General features: G+C 33.8%; 1 long non-coding RNA gene across 1 annotated transcript; it reads left to right on the forward strand.

The window, feature by feature from the left end:
- Positions 1-14443: 14443 nt before the first annotated feature.
- Positions 14444-15465, forward strand: LOC131178514 (uncharacterized). The gene is made up of 2 exons (XR_009147434.1): positions 14444-14582; positions 15205-15465. It is a non-coding gene; the product is annotated as an uncharacterized LOC131178514 (long non-coding RNA).
- The last annotated feature ends 259 nt before the right edge of the window (positions 15466-15724 follow it).

Here is a 15724-nt window from a genome sequence, read left to right on the forward strand (position 1 = left end):
TTAAATTTTTTAAAATGATGTCATATTAATGTAAAACTTCTCAAAACAAAAAAATGTAGAAATTATTCAAGAAGATGTCATTTAAAATGATATTTTTTGAAGTATTTATATAAATTTACTTAGACCTTGCGAATGCATGAAATTCCAGTTTAGAGAATTTATTTTTTATTCATTATATTATCTACTTTACAATCTTTTTTTTTATAAACTTATTATAGCAACAATAAAATGTTAGTAATATAAATAAAAATAATAATAATTTTTGTTTTATTATTAATATAATTATTTTTTTAATTTTTTGGGAATAAATTTTTAATTAGAATTTATTCCATTATATTTATTAATTTTATAATTATTTTCCATATTAAATAAATAAGAAAATATATTTTATTGTCATTTCTTAGAACAAAAATTAAAAAATAAAAGAAATAATTTCAAATAAATTTAGTTTATGTAAATTTTAGTTATGTTGAAAAAAAAATATTAAAAAGCATTTTTCTTGTATATATGAAATATATATATATATATATATATATATATATATATATATATATATATATATTAATTAAATGCTGAAATTCACCACGTACAAGTTATATTAAAAGAAATATTAGGAAGAATTTTTTTATACATAAAATACATATATTAAATGTCAAAATTTTAACATAACTAAAATTTACAAAAAAAAAATTATTTAGAATTATTCATTTCAACTTTTAAATTTCTTTATAAATAATGACAACACTAAAAAAATGTTTTCTTGTGTATTTAATACAATAAATAATTATAAAATTAATGAATATAACACAATAAATTCTAATTAAAAAATTTTTTCCAAATAATTAAAAAAATCTACTTATATTAATAATAAAATAAAAATTAGCTAGAGAAATCATTACTTGTATTAACTCAAGGAGTAATAAGGACGAGTCCGCCTCTCAGGAGAAATAAGGATGCCGTGTTTTTAGGCTTGAGTAAAGGAGTGATAAGGTGAATTCTGTAAATATTGTATATTTAAATGAGTCTTTGTGGTTGAGATTCTTTGGGTAATTCGTTCCCTTCCAAGTGATAGTCTTCATTATTTTTCTCCTCTTTTTCAAAGAACCTCTGTTATTATTCTTTTATTTAATTTGAATGTATCAATTGGATTATTGAGGTTTCACATTAATAAAATTACATCTTCTTCACTTTGTTATCTTGGTATCAGAGCCTCAACGATCTGCTCACCATGGCTTCTTCTCTGAATGTAGCCAATTTTGTTACCTTAAAGCTCAAACAATCAAACTATCCTCTGTGGAGAGAACAACTTTTGAGTTTAATGAAAGTCGTGAATTGTCGGATCATTTGGTTAATGGCTTTCTGAAGATCGTAAATTGCTACCCTCCCAATCCAATTCCGTAAAACTATCAACCACAACAATCGGACATCTTCAAGGCGTGGCAAAAGTCCGATAGATTACTTCGTGGTGGATCTATGGCACCCTTAGTGAGGAATCACTCGGACTTGTCATCGGACTAGAAAGCATTCATCGCTTTGGAGTGCATTAAAAGATGCATATGCACAAGATTCTCAAGAGAGGGAATTTACCCTCAGACAGGGCGCAATTGACCTATTTTCGCAAAGATGAAAATCGGTCCATCACCAACATTTGCGTTTGTTTAAAGAACTCTGCGACGCTTTAGCCGCTATCGGAAAAAAGTACCCGATGAAGAAAAAGTCTTTTGTCTCCTTACGACCGGGACCCAAACGCTTACTACGACGATGCTTAAACCACCGCGACCCAATTTTAATGAACTGGTCTCTCAACTTAAGAATTTAGACCCGACGAGTGTGGTTTTCCACAACGAATCTGGTCTTGATCAAATTTCGCATGTGGCTTTTATGGAAATCAACATAATTCATCCAAGAATTCCTCGAATCGGCCCTAGATTTAATTCCCAAGGGCGTGGTTTTCAAGCCCAAAGAACGCAAAACCCTTTTCCAAACAAAGAGTCGTATTCTTCCCAACGGCGACCTCCCCGGGTCGTAGAAGAATGACACCACCGAACGAGTCAGTATAAGAACGAAGTGTGTCAATCTTGCAAATGAGATGGTCACATCGCGAAGATTTCTTTGGTGGATTCCACAAGAAAAACAAAGCGACCGCCAAGCTCTTTCGGCACTCACATTGGATACCGATGTTGTAGATGGTTGCGGACTCGTGCATCGAATCATATGACAGTAACAAAAATCTATTCCATAAACTTATCGACTATTATGGACTGATTCCATAACCATCGGCGATGGAACGTTTCTATCCATCGATGGTGTTGGAATGACGCCTATAGAATGTAAGCAAAAATTATCACTTTCAAATGTCTTTTCTGCTCTCGCCTAAAAAGAATTTACTCAGAGGCCACCAATGTGATGATTATCCCGTGAATTGTGAATTTTCTAATGTTTCTATTTCGTTAAGGATCGAATGACGACAATGCTACAAGGACCACGGAAAAATAACCTTTATATCTTGTCGTGAATCAAAGCATATTTTTCCAATCGATTTAGGTCCAGAATGGACATATGGCATCAACGATTAGGACACCCTCAACCTTCTGCGATTTCTATTTTGTTTAATAAGAACCTTATTGATGTTAAAGGTTCCTTGCATTCTAAATTTTTATGTGATAGTGCCAATTAGGCAAATTGAGCAAATTTCCATTTAGTTTGTCTTCCAATAAAAGTACCAGTATTTGAAAAAGTTCATTGTGATTTATTGGGACCAGCCTGCTTTATCTTTTGCCAAATTTAAATATTATGCTTGCTTGGTAGATGACTATTCTAAATACTCTTGGCTTATACCACTAAAGAAAAAATCGGATTTCTTTGTTGCTTATAAAGCTTTTGAACAGTTTGTGCTAAGACAATTTGGGAAGACCATCAAGGTTTTCCATTCCGATGGAGGAGGTGAGTTTTTGAATAATGCTTTATCTTCACATTTTCTTTCACAAGGTATTAAACATCAAGTGTCGTGTCCTCATACACCCGAGCAAACAGGTGCTGTCGAACGACAACACCGTTTTATTCGTGAATTAGGATTGACGATGATGTATCATAGTCCTGTGCCATTGTCTATGTGGTCGATGCTTTTCAAATCTGCTTTTTTAATAAATAGGTTGCCTACTGCTAGGGAATGAAACACCATATTTTAAATTGCATGGAACTCATTTTGATTATAGCTCCCTACGTGTCTTTGGTTCTAAGTGTTTTCCATATATATGGGACACAAGAGGTCATAAGTTTGATCCTAAGTCTTGTTTATGTGTTTTTATAGGGTATAGTGAAAAACACAAAGGTTACAAATGTTTCAATCCCAAAACTAAGAAAATAATAATATCTCGACATGTGAGCTTTGATGAAAATGTTTTTCCGTATAAATGCATCTCCTAATAAAATGTTTGTTGACAAGCTTATGGATTCTTGGTTACCATCTGTGAGATTACGATTTTCCACTAAGTTCAAGAAAGTGCAGTCCAGATGTATTACGGTTCCTATACCAAAGAACACATGACAATCGGACTATAGGAGATCATGAAGCAGACCGATCCTACAAGTGAGTCTCCACTAGCAGCTCATCATTCACACTGATGTCGTTCAAGATGACGGATGCATCTAGAACAGTGAGCAGAGCAATTGCCTCCACCTCCATTGTTTTTGTCAAATAGAGTTGAAGACATAGTTCAAAATTCCTTAGCAGCAGAGGACGATGTTGGTAAACAAGTTGCTGCAATTGAATCAGACTCGGTGTGTTTGTCATCTCCAACTAATACTCATGTACAGTACTTCTATGATTGATGTAATCAGTCTACCAACATTCATACGGATCAAGAAGAGTTGCTTCCTCAAGTCCTGCTCATCATCTTTGGTCGAAATATCACCGAACAAGTTCAGACGAAGCATTGCACCTCGACATTCGATGGTCACTGTGTCACCCGAATAGTTAAGCCAAACCCAAAGTATGCTTTACATGTGTCTATATCTCCTGATATACCTACTGAGCCTAAAACTGTTAAGATTGCTCTTGCACATCCAGGTTGGAAACAGGCTATGATATAGGAGTATCAAGCTTTAAGGTCAAACCACACTTGGGAACTTGTTCCTAGACCAGCGCATGTAAATATAATAGGGTGTAAGTGGGTTTTTAAAGCTAAAATAAATTCTGATGGGCATTTGGATAGATTGAAAGCTAGACTAGTTGCCAAGGGGTTTCATCAACTAGATGGTGTTGATTACACAAACCTACTCCTGTTATTACACCATGAACCCTACGCTTAGTTCTTTCTGTGGCTTTAGTGATAAATTGGCAAATTCGACAATTAGACGTGAATAATGCATTTTTGCTTGGATTTATAAAAGAATATTTATATATGGATCAGCCACCTGGAATGAAAGATCCTAATTATCCTAATCATGTTTGCAAATTACAGCGAGCATTGTATGGTTTAAAACAGGCTCCGAGAGCCTGGTTTAATAGGTTGAGTATGTTTTTAATCGATTATGGTTTTTTTTGCAGTTTAGCTGATCCATCCTTGTTTGTCATGCATACATCGACAGTGTATTGGTTTTATTAATTTACGTGGATGATATGTTGTTAACAGATCGCCTATGGCTCTAGTTCAGAATTTTTGCGTGTCTTAAGCAAGGAGTTTTCCATGAAAGACCTTGGGCCATTGCATCATTTTCTAGGCATTCAAATTCAATCGATCGACTGTTACAAATCAATCAAACCCGTTATGCCTATTCAATTTTGGAAAGAGCTCGATGGTGGATTGTCAACCGATGCCCACTCCACTTGTTCAACACACGATCTTTATTCTGACACCGACACGATGGTGATCCCACCTTCTTTCGAGGGCTTGTGGGTTCGTTACAGTATTTGACACTAACCCGACCGGATTTGTCCTATAGTGTCAACTATATTTCTCGATTCATGCACACCAACTTTGTCTCACTTAAAATATGTTCGTAGTATATTACGATATCTCAAAGGAACAATACATTTTGGCTTATTTTTTAAAAAAGATACCTCACTTGTTCTTAGTGCATTTTCTGATGCAGACTGGGCCGGATGTCCAACCACACGACGGTCTACTATAGACTACTGTACTTTTCTTGGTTGCAATATCATTTCCTGGTGTGCCAAGAAACAACACACTGCTGCGTTCTAGCACGAGGCCGAGTATCGTTCCATGGCTCACAGCTTACTTGGCTTGGATATCTCTTACAGGACTTGCAAATCTATCCCAAGCAGCCGCCTATTTTATATGGTGATAATCTTAGTGCACTACATTTAACAGTCAATCCAGTATTACATTCACGCAGTAAGCATGTTGCTCTTGACTATCACTATGTTAGAGAGCGTGTTGCTCAAGGGGTTTTGATCACAAGATACATTCCCTCAGCATATCAAATCGCTGATATATTTACGAAGTCCATGACAAAGGCTCGCCTAGCACAATTTCGACGCAAACTATGTCTCCACCCTGGACATAGTTTGAGGGGGGATATTAACTCAAGGAGTAATAAGGACGAGTCCGCCTCTCAGGAGAAATAAGGATGCCGTGTTTTTAGGCTTGAGTAAAGGAGTGATAAGGTGAATTCTGTAAATATTGTATATTTGAATGAGTCTTTGTGGTTGAGATTCTTTGGGTAATTCGTTCCCTTCCAAGTGATAGTCTTCATTATTTTTCTCCTCTTTTTCAGCAACCTCTGTTATTATTCTTTTTATTTAAGCTGAATGTATACTGTCAATTGGATTATTGAGGTTTCACATTAATAAAATTACATCTTCTTCACTTTGTTATCTACTTGTAGTAAGTTTATTAAAAAAAAAAACTAAACTACAGAGTGGACGATACAATGGACAGATAATGCATTCTCTGAACTTCAAGCATTCTCAAGATTCTAAGTAAATTTGGATAAATGTTTTAGAAATCGTCATTATAAATAGTATTTTCTTAAGCAATTTCTGCACTATCTAATGTGATGTGATATCCTTTTAGAAAATGATGTTTCAAATTATGTTATTTTTAGTAATTTCTGTATTTTTTTACAGTATGTGACACTATTTTAAAAAATGTTATTTCAAATTGCGTTTTCTTAAACATTTTGATGTGATGTGACTTTACTTAAAAATATATTTTTAAGTGGCAATTTTTTAAGCAAATTCTATTTTTTACATAGTTTCATATTCACATTAGATTGATAAATATATTTTTAATCACATTATTTTAATAATTAACCTTTTACTAGGCTTAGAATAATTTAGTTAAATCAAAAAATTAATAAACTAATTTAATTTAAAATTTTATTTCAATTCTTCTAATGAATTTGGTTTTATTTTTATTTTTAAGAAATTCAATTTGATAATTTAAAAATAGTGCAATTTATTCGTATTGTGCATTGAATAAACTTTCATGCGTCCCTAAGTGTAAGGGAGGGAGCGTATGACAGATGGACTAGTTGCTCATTTATTAATTCATGACCAACTTTCCTGAGTTCACTCACCATATTAGCCATCAACCTAAAATGTTGTTTCATTGTGTTGTTTGGAAGCTTTTTAAAAGTATCAAACTTGATGGTGAGTTGCCTCAGATTGGTCATAAATTGCACGCAATTTCTCCTTGACAACATCCCATATGCGGCAAGCTCTAAATTCTTGAAGGGTTGCACCATGTCATTCGCTATTGCACTAAGTAAAGTAGTGCTTGCAAGATTGTTCTTTCACTTTCAAGAGGTAAAAATCTCGTGATCTTTTATGTGCTCAGTAGTTTGCCCTTCCTTAGGTTTTGTCATGTCATGCATCAATATCTCCAGCACTTTTTGCTTTTCAAGGACATATTGAATTTTCATGCTTCAAATATTATAATTGTAATGTTTTTAGTAGTTTCCATGTCAAGGGAGAAAATAAATAGCTACATGACACAAATATATAGCACATCAATAGTCTATATTGTGTACCTAAACCTAAGCAATGATAAGTGAAACATAAGGTGCAAATGCAAAAGTTCACTATATATATGGTCCCAATCAACATTTGTTAGCTTTACATTCAATTACAATTAATTACACAAAGCATATGTTTTGCCTACTATATTTCACTAAGACTATTTCCATTCAATTAACATGTATTGATTATTAACAAGCACGAGCTACATTATAATTAACATGCAATGAACTTCATAATCTTAATAAAGCAATAAACTCATGAATTTTTTTAATAATAAAAAAATGAGGCTCTCTGGATATGATGGTCATAACCCCCTTAGACACGAGGTTCGAGGCCACCAGTTGACGTTCTCAATTTAACCCAACTCTATAAGAAGGGACCTATCACCGAACTCGAGATGGCACCCAATGAGACAAATCATTGGACAATCCACTGCCACCTCCCATTGCACTCAAAATAGAGACAATATTTAATCATCATGCTGGTGTGGAGAGTCAAACCAGGGTGTGACAAGATCATCTTGCTAAGTTAACTATTGGACCTAGGGGTCCTAATCTATGTTTTGATGATAATAAATAATTAGTGTGCTACTAATCTACCTTGAAAGTGTTTGTGTTAAGATTGTAGATCCTAAATTCAAAATTGTGAAATTGCTTCAAAATCAAGATTGAAAGAGAGCAAAAAATTAAAGCAAAGATCATGAAGACTCTACAATGTAAATTTTTATTTTTATATACTTTGTGAATCTCAATTAATTGATTGTGTTGACTCAAGTTTAGGCATTTGCAAAATTCTTAGTGTTCTTATTTTTACCTATTTCTTAATCAAGGGGGAGTAAAATGAAATTTTCATTTTTGAGAAATGCAAATTTTGGTTTTGAAAATAATTTTGTTGAAAAGTTTATTGAATTAGCTTTCCAATAGTTTAAACGGATCAAAATCTGAGTTCGGGATAAAAAAGTTATGAGTTTTCTAAGTTTTTATACTTTTTTATCTAATAAGAACTTCGACGGTTGAAGTCAAGATTTTAAATATAAAGTTTTGGCACCCAAACTTTCAGCAATTGAAGCAAGGGATTTCAGTAGCCGAATCTGAGTTTCTGTAACTTAATAAAATGGTTAAACAGTTATAACTGCATTTAATACACGACCAAGAGTTATTTTCTTGCTAAAACTATAAATAGAGACCTTTTATGACATGAGGGAAGTTACAACAACTAATTATTTGAGAATTTATTGAGTTTCTAAGCTTTTCCTACTTTCTCTCTCTAGAACTTAAGCTACTTCAATTAATTTCTTAAGAGCTTATTATTGAGCTATATTTATTGTGTTATGAGAGTGAGATTGAAGTTGTTGAGTGTATTCATTGTATTTAGAGCGTGCTAGAGCGTTAAATTGCTCTTGTGGTAAAAGGGATTTGTTAAAGAGCATGGGTTTGCTCTTGTGGCTTTGTTCTTCACTCAAAAAAGAAAGATTAGTGAAGTTAACTTTCAAGAAAGGCCTTAAGGAGAGGATGTAGGCTTGGGACAACTGAACCTCTCTAAATCGATTGTGTCTTTATTCTTCCTTCTCCCTTTATTATGCCTATTTTTCATTAATCTCTTCTAGTCTCTAAAATTTTAATTAGTATCCAATTCACCCCCTCTCTTGGGTTGCTTAAGGGACAATAAGTGGTATCAAAGCTAGTCTCCATTTGAAAAAGATTTAATTAGCTTGGAGCAAAGATCAATGGCAACCCTCAATGCACAAGAAGGCCAATCTGTGGTAAGACCTCCTTTCTTTGATGGCAATGACTTTCTTTATTGAAAAAATAGGATGTATTACTTTCTTAAATCGGAAGGAGTAGATTTATGGGATTTTGTTGAGAGTAGACCATTCACCCCAACCAAAATAGTAGAAGATGTATATGTAGCAAAACCAAAAGGTGAATGGAGTGAGCAAGAGAAGAGAGTAGAAGCTTTAAATGACAAAGCTATCATGTTGTATTTTGTGCTTTAAGTAAAAGTGAGTATAACAAAGTGTGTATAAAGTCTACCGCAAAGGAGATTTGAGATGCTTTTGTGATTACTCATGAAGCCACAAGTCAAGTAAAGGAGAACAAGATGGATTCCCTAATCTATCAATATGAGTTGCTCAAGATGAAATCGGATGAGACTATAAGTCAAATGTATGATAGATTTATAGAGATCATTGGAGGAATAAAATCCCTTGGGAAGACATTCATAAATGAGGAGCTTGTAAAGAAGATTCTAAGAGGTCTTCCTAAGGAGTGGCTACCTAAAGTAACCTCACTCAAGGATTCCAAGGACTTAAGTAAGGTACAACTTAATGAACTTTTAGGAAATCTCATTGACTATGAGATGACTCTCAAAAGAGAGCAAGTGGAGGAACAAAGTAAAGCCAAGAAGAACATTGCTTTTAAAATGTTTTCTGAAAATTCAAGTGAAAAAGATGAAGAGCTTGATGAGGAAGAGTTGGCTCTAGTAACAAGGAAAATAAGGAAGATGCTCTTCTAAAATAAGAAGTTCATTCCAAAGAGAAACTTCAAGAAAGATAAGGGTGAGAGTAGCAAAAGGGATCCTCCCATATGCTATGAATGCAACAAGCCAAGTCACATTAGAAAAAATTGTCCCAAGTTGAAGAAGCCCTCCAAGACGTTCAACAAGAAGCACTCAAAGCAACATGGGATGAATCAAGTGACTCCGAAGATGAGGAGATTGGTGATAAAGTTGCCAAAATATGCTTCATGGCAATGGAGGAAAGCTCCAATAAGGTAACTTTAAGTGATAATGTTGCTAAATTTTCTTATGATAAACTTATTAATGCTCTTAAAGTCATAAATGATGAACTTGAGTTAAGTCATAAGAAAAACAAAATATTAAAAAATGAACTAGTTAGTTTAAGGAAGGAGAATGAGACCTCATCTATGGATGCTAAACCTTTAGAAAATAATATGCAAAAATCCTTAAATGAGCTCTCTTTAGAAAATGAGAAGTTGAGAAATAAAATTGTTGAGTTAAAAACTTCACTTTCTAAATTTGCTGAAGGGAAGGATGAACTTGATGCAATTTTGGACTCTCAAAGGTCTCCTAGCACCAAGTATGGACTTAGCCATAGTAAATTTGCCCAAGCACCTCCTTCCAAGACCATATTTATTAAAGCAACTTGTTCTAGTGAGCCTAGTCCCCAAGAGTCTAGTCCAAATGTGTCTAATATTAAAAGACAAGAGCCAAAGACACCTAGTGGCAATGAACCTAGAAAGGCTTCATATCATCAACATGTCCCTATACAAAATGTTAATAGGGCATCTATATCTAAGAGATTTGCATCTAGGCCAAACTCCTATTGGGGACATGCTACTAGGTCTCACAACCATCATTACACTCACCACGCCTCATGCTCACATGCATATAATAGACAACAAAAGACTGGTTATATGAAACCTTATGCACACTTTTATGCTTATAGACCAAGAACAAAAAGGTTCAATGGTCATTGTCACTATTGTGGCAAGTTTGGTCACACCAACTATAGGTGTGCCATTAGAAAAGTCCATATTGGATATGATAGATTATTTTATTTTAATGATGACAAAACTACTAACTCCAAGGACCCAAGTACATTTGGGTACCTAAAGTTGTTTAACATTTATATGTAAGTGTGCTTGAAATCCTCAAAGCTTGAGAGCAAGTGGTACTTGGATAGTGGATGTTCAAGGCACATGATTAGAAATGCCAATCTCTTCCTTTCTCTTAAAAATAACGATGGAGGTGGGCAAGTGACCTTTGGTGACAATGGTAAAGGTAAAAATATGGGGATAAGTAAGATTGGTAAGGAAAACTCTCCTATCCTTGACAAAGTTCTTTTAGTTAATGGTTTGAAGCATAACTTACTAAGTGTTAGTCAATTATGTGATGAGGGTTGCAGAATTATATTTGAGTAAAAATCTTGCTTTGTTTCTAGGATGTGTGATAATAAAATGTTGTTTGTTGGTGAAAGGGTTGAAAACATTTATGTTATTGATTTGCATATTGTGTCTAACAAGGATGTCAAGTGCTTTGTGTCTATTAGTGGTGACTTTTGGACTTGGCATTGAAGGTTTGCACTTACTAACATGGATCTTTTTGCAAACTTGAACAAGGATGAGCTAGTTGATGAGCTTCCAAAGATCCATTTTAAAAGGACAAGGTGTGTGATGCATGCTAAATAGGTAAGCAAGTTAAGAGTTCTTTTAAATTAATTCATAAGGTATCTACTTCTAGACCCCTTCAATTGTTGCATGTGGATTTCTTTGGTCCTACTAGAGTAGCTAGCTTAGGTGGTGCATATTATGCTTTTGTGATTGTTAATGACTACTTTAAGTATACTTGGGTTTCATTCCTTGCTCATAAGGATGAATGTTTTGATGATTTTGAAAGATTTTAAGGTTTTTAAATTTCTTCTATTAGGAGTGATCATGGTCGAGAATTTGAAAATTAAAGATTTAAAAAATAATATTACTATTTAAGGATCACTCACAACTTTTCATCTCTTAGGACTCCCCAATAAAATGGTGTTGTTGAAAGAAAAAATAGAACTCTTTTAGATTTGGGGAGGACTATGTTAAATGAATATAACTTGCCTACTTATTTTTGGATGGAAGCCATTAATACAGCTTGTTATGTTTCAAATAGAGTTTTAATTAAACCTATTTTAAAGAAAACTCCTTATGAGCTATGGAATAGCAATAAACCTAAAGTAGGTTATTTTAGAGTTTTTAGTTATAAGTCCTTCATTTTGAATACCAAGGATAATTTAGATAAGTTTGGCTTCAAAACAGATAAAGGTATCTTCTTGGGGTACTCTACATCTAGTAAAGCATAAAAAGTCTTTAATAAGAGAACCCTAGTTGTTGAGGAGTCAATGCATGTTGTATTTGGTTAAGCTAATCCCTTTAGTCCTAGAAAGGATGTTCTTGTGATGATGATGTTTTAGATGACCTTGATGAGTTGACTCTTAAAGATCCTCAATCAAGTGGAGATCAAGATCAATTGAAGGAAGATCCTTTGAAGGCTTTGGGAGATGATGAAGTTGAGCTCCAAGAGCAAAAAGGTCAAATAGTTCCATATCAAGGAGTTCAACAAAACTTCCCAAGGATTCGACCTTCAAGAAAGATCATCCCAAGGATCAAATCATTGGTGAAATATCAAAAGGGGTAACAACTAGATTCTTTTTTAGAAATATTTTGTAACACCCCCGTTTGCATAGCCTGGTAGATTTCACTGTTCCGGTGACCGGTGTCGGTCCGGATAATTAATGGGATTAGGGCCACACTTAAGACAACTTGAGAAGCCATAAACACAAATAATTAGTAATGTTTAATTAGTTAACTATAAATAAGAAAAACAGAACATAAGAGGTTAAGCAGCCGAGAGTCACACGATGAGTGACCTCCTCGAACGATCAGAAGTCATTTTAAACTCAAATTTCAAACCGTAAAAAGTGACGCTGCGGTCCTTAGGACCCTTATGAACACAGTGGAAAAGAGAAAATCACGAAAAAGAACTGTTAAGTCAGTCAAATAATTAGGTCAGGGAGCCCGAAGAAATATTGGATTATTTACAAACCGGGATGAACCGGCGAGGGGCACTTTGGTCAATTGACCCCGAGAGCTGACTCATGACCTAACTGTCAAATAAAATCGGAGAAAAGAAAATTTCGGAATCGAGAATTAAATTAAAGAATTAATAGAAAAAAATAAATAGAAAAAAAAAGAAGATGGAAAAGTCAAAGGTGATGACATCATGCATGATGTCATAAAGGATTAATTAATTTATTTTATTAATTTGGGATTTTTGGTCTTCAAAAAGGGGATAAGATTAAAGAAAATAAAACAAAAAAAAAATTAGAATTGTCTTCTTCCTTTCCCTTGGTTGCCGCCCCACTTCCTCCATGAATCTACATGGAATTTTCTTCCTTTAAGCTTACACTTAAGCTTAATTCTCTTCACCTAACCTTCATAACTCCCTTAAATACCTCACTAGAACTTGCAATCTCAACTTAGGAAGAAGAGTATAAGAAGAAAGAAGGGCTAAAGCTAGAGATTTGAAGCTTTAAGTTAAGGTTAGTATGTTAACTCCTTATTTTTCCATTTAAATGCATAATTAGTGTTTGAAATGAGCTTAGAACTTGATTAAATGAAAAAAATATGGGGGAAGGACCCATGCTGAAATTTCGGCCTAGTTGAAGGGAGTATGAATTGCAAGAATTTAATGGGTTTGAATGAGTTAGAAACCTTCCTTAGTTGAATGATTAGCATTAAAACCATTAAGTGTGATTGATTGCAACAAAGTAGTGAGATTAGGGTTTGAATGTTAGGGTTTGTGAACCAAATTTTGGAGAAATGCATAAATGATATCTTTGACCAATTGTGGACTGAAAAATGGTCAATAATGACCAAAGGAAATGTGTGGGAATTATTAGAATGGGAGTCAAATTCGTAGGTCAAAAGCATGACCAAACCTACTTTGAAGGACCAAAACGGGAATTTTACAAGTCCAATTGATATGCCACCAATTGGAGATGAAAATAGACATAAAATAGCACAATTTTCATTAAGGAACCATGGCCAAAAATTGACTAAAACTTGGTGAACCAATTGACCAAAGTGAAATGAGAGCAGGCTGCTACTGCACCAAATTGACCAAATGAACAGTAACTGTTCATTTGGTCATAATTCGAGCTAGACAGGTCAAATTGACCTGAAATTTTTCCAGCAATTAGATAAGATATAGATCTAAAACTTTCATGAGAACACCAACCCAAATTATGCCATTAACCCATTCAAATTATTGAGCAAAGTTGAGTTACTGTACCTGCAAAACTGCAGGATTGCCATTTGAGCAGTAATGTTTGAATGGCTATAACTCTCTCTAGAAAACTCTGATTTAGGTGATTCTTAAACCAATGAAAACCTAAGACATAGTAGAACATTTCATATGAAGAAATTTAGATCAAATTATGAATTTAACTTAATCAAATTACTGAACAAAGTTGGATCAAAAACCTGCTAGAACCATAGTTGCAGTATGAGCGATTGCGTGAGCGATGGCGTATTTTGGCTATAACTTGAGCTACAAAACTCCGATTGGGGTGATCCAAAAGTGAGAATAGACTTAAGACAATAAGGAACATTTTCTATGAAGGAATTTTTGCCAAATTCCAATAGTAGATTGACCAATGGAACAGTGCAACTTCGGAGCACCAAACCGAAAATTGGCAATTTTGACAAAATGACCTAAGCTTTGAGAAAATGACCAAAACCAACAAGTTTAATGACCAAAATGTGGTATGTGGGTGAAGTTGGAGTTCCCATACCTATTAAGCCTTAGAAAGTCAACTATTTGACATAAATAATGCAGTGAATAGTAACTCAAAACACAAAATTTAAAGAACGTCGAATTTAGCACGTTAGAGCTAGGTAATTGTGAAGCTAAATTTATTTTGGATTTATGTTAAGTTCTAGTACTGAAACATTGTAAAATTGTGTGTTTCAGTTGAAAAGAATATCGGGAAGGAACCCGAGGAACCGAGTCGAGGCTAAGGGACGACTCGCTTGAGGTTTGTGCACAATAAACCCTATTTAAGCATTTTATCCTTGAAAAATTGATTTAGTACGCATTATGAATTTATGAACTTTTGTGTTGCCACCTTGTGATCAAATTGTAACTTTGGAAATTGATTTGATTTTTGTATGCAATATTTGAATGAAATGTTTGAAATGGATTTTTGATTCACACTTAGCATGACAGTTACTTATTATTCCTCCTCCATTTATGGGGTTGAGATCATTTATTTTCCTCCCTCTCTGGCTTACCAGTTGAGGTTGTAGATCGGATGAGTACTCATTAGCTAGCTAGCCACCTCCCTCATTGATTTCGATTAATGGGGTTGAGATTGCTTTGTCGTGGTGTACAACACGGCATTGATCGGAAATTTTGTGTCATTGCTTAAGTTGTGTATGACTTTAGCAACACTGTGTTTATGAAATTGTTTGACTAAACTGTGTTTAATAGATTATTTGACAAAATGATGTTATTATGAACTTTAATATTTGTGAAATGTGATTGAGAAACATTTAAATTGTGTTTGGCAATGAATGATTTAATTATTGCATTTTAAATTTTTATTGTGCACCACTGAGTATTTTTATACTCAGCGATGGCTTATTTTGCTATCGCAGATAAGAGCAAGGAAAAAGCAGCAGAGTGAGCTGCTACTGAGTTGAAGATCACATCAAGCTTTTGTACGGGTATTATTTTATACCCTTGTAGATAATTTTGATGTAAATATGGAAATGTTGTATGTATCAATGTAGTTGAGCAGTTGTAAATAAATTGTAATAATATTTTTTGGATTTTCTTCTGTAAATTTAATATTTGTATTTATGAATTTCTCATTTTATGCTTGTGAATGGAGATATTAAATATTTTGAGATGAGAAATCTTGTTTTGTATTGTGAAATTATTTTGAAGTGTGTTGAACTGAGTTGATTGAGTTTTTGAAGGTTGGGAGTTGTGAAATATTTTTGGAAGTGGTTTTTTTAGGTAATTGAAGAACTGTTTACTCCAGTTTTCAAACAGAACTCTGTCAAAATTTTTATAAAAATTGCGGCAAAATTTAAAATGGACAAAATTTTTACTAGTATTTAAGCTTGAATAAATGACTTTTAATTCTCACTAAAATGCTCACCACTTCCAAAA

This window comes from Hevea brasiliensis, chromosome 3, assembly GCF_030052815.1.
Source record: "Hevea brasiliensis isolate MT/VB/25A 57/8 chromosome 3, ASM3005281v1, whole genome shotgun sequence".
Classification (NCBI taxonomy): Eukaryota; Viridiplantae; Streptophyta; class Magnoliopsida; order Malpighiales; family Euphorbiaceae; genus Hevea; species Hevea brasiliensis.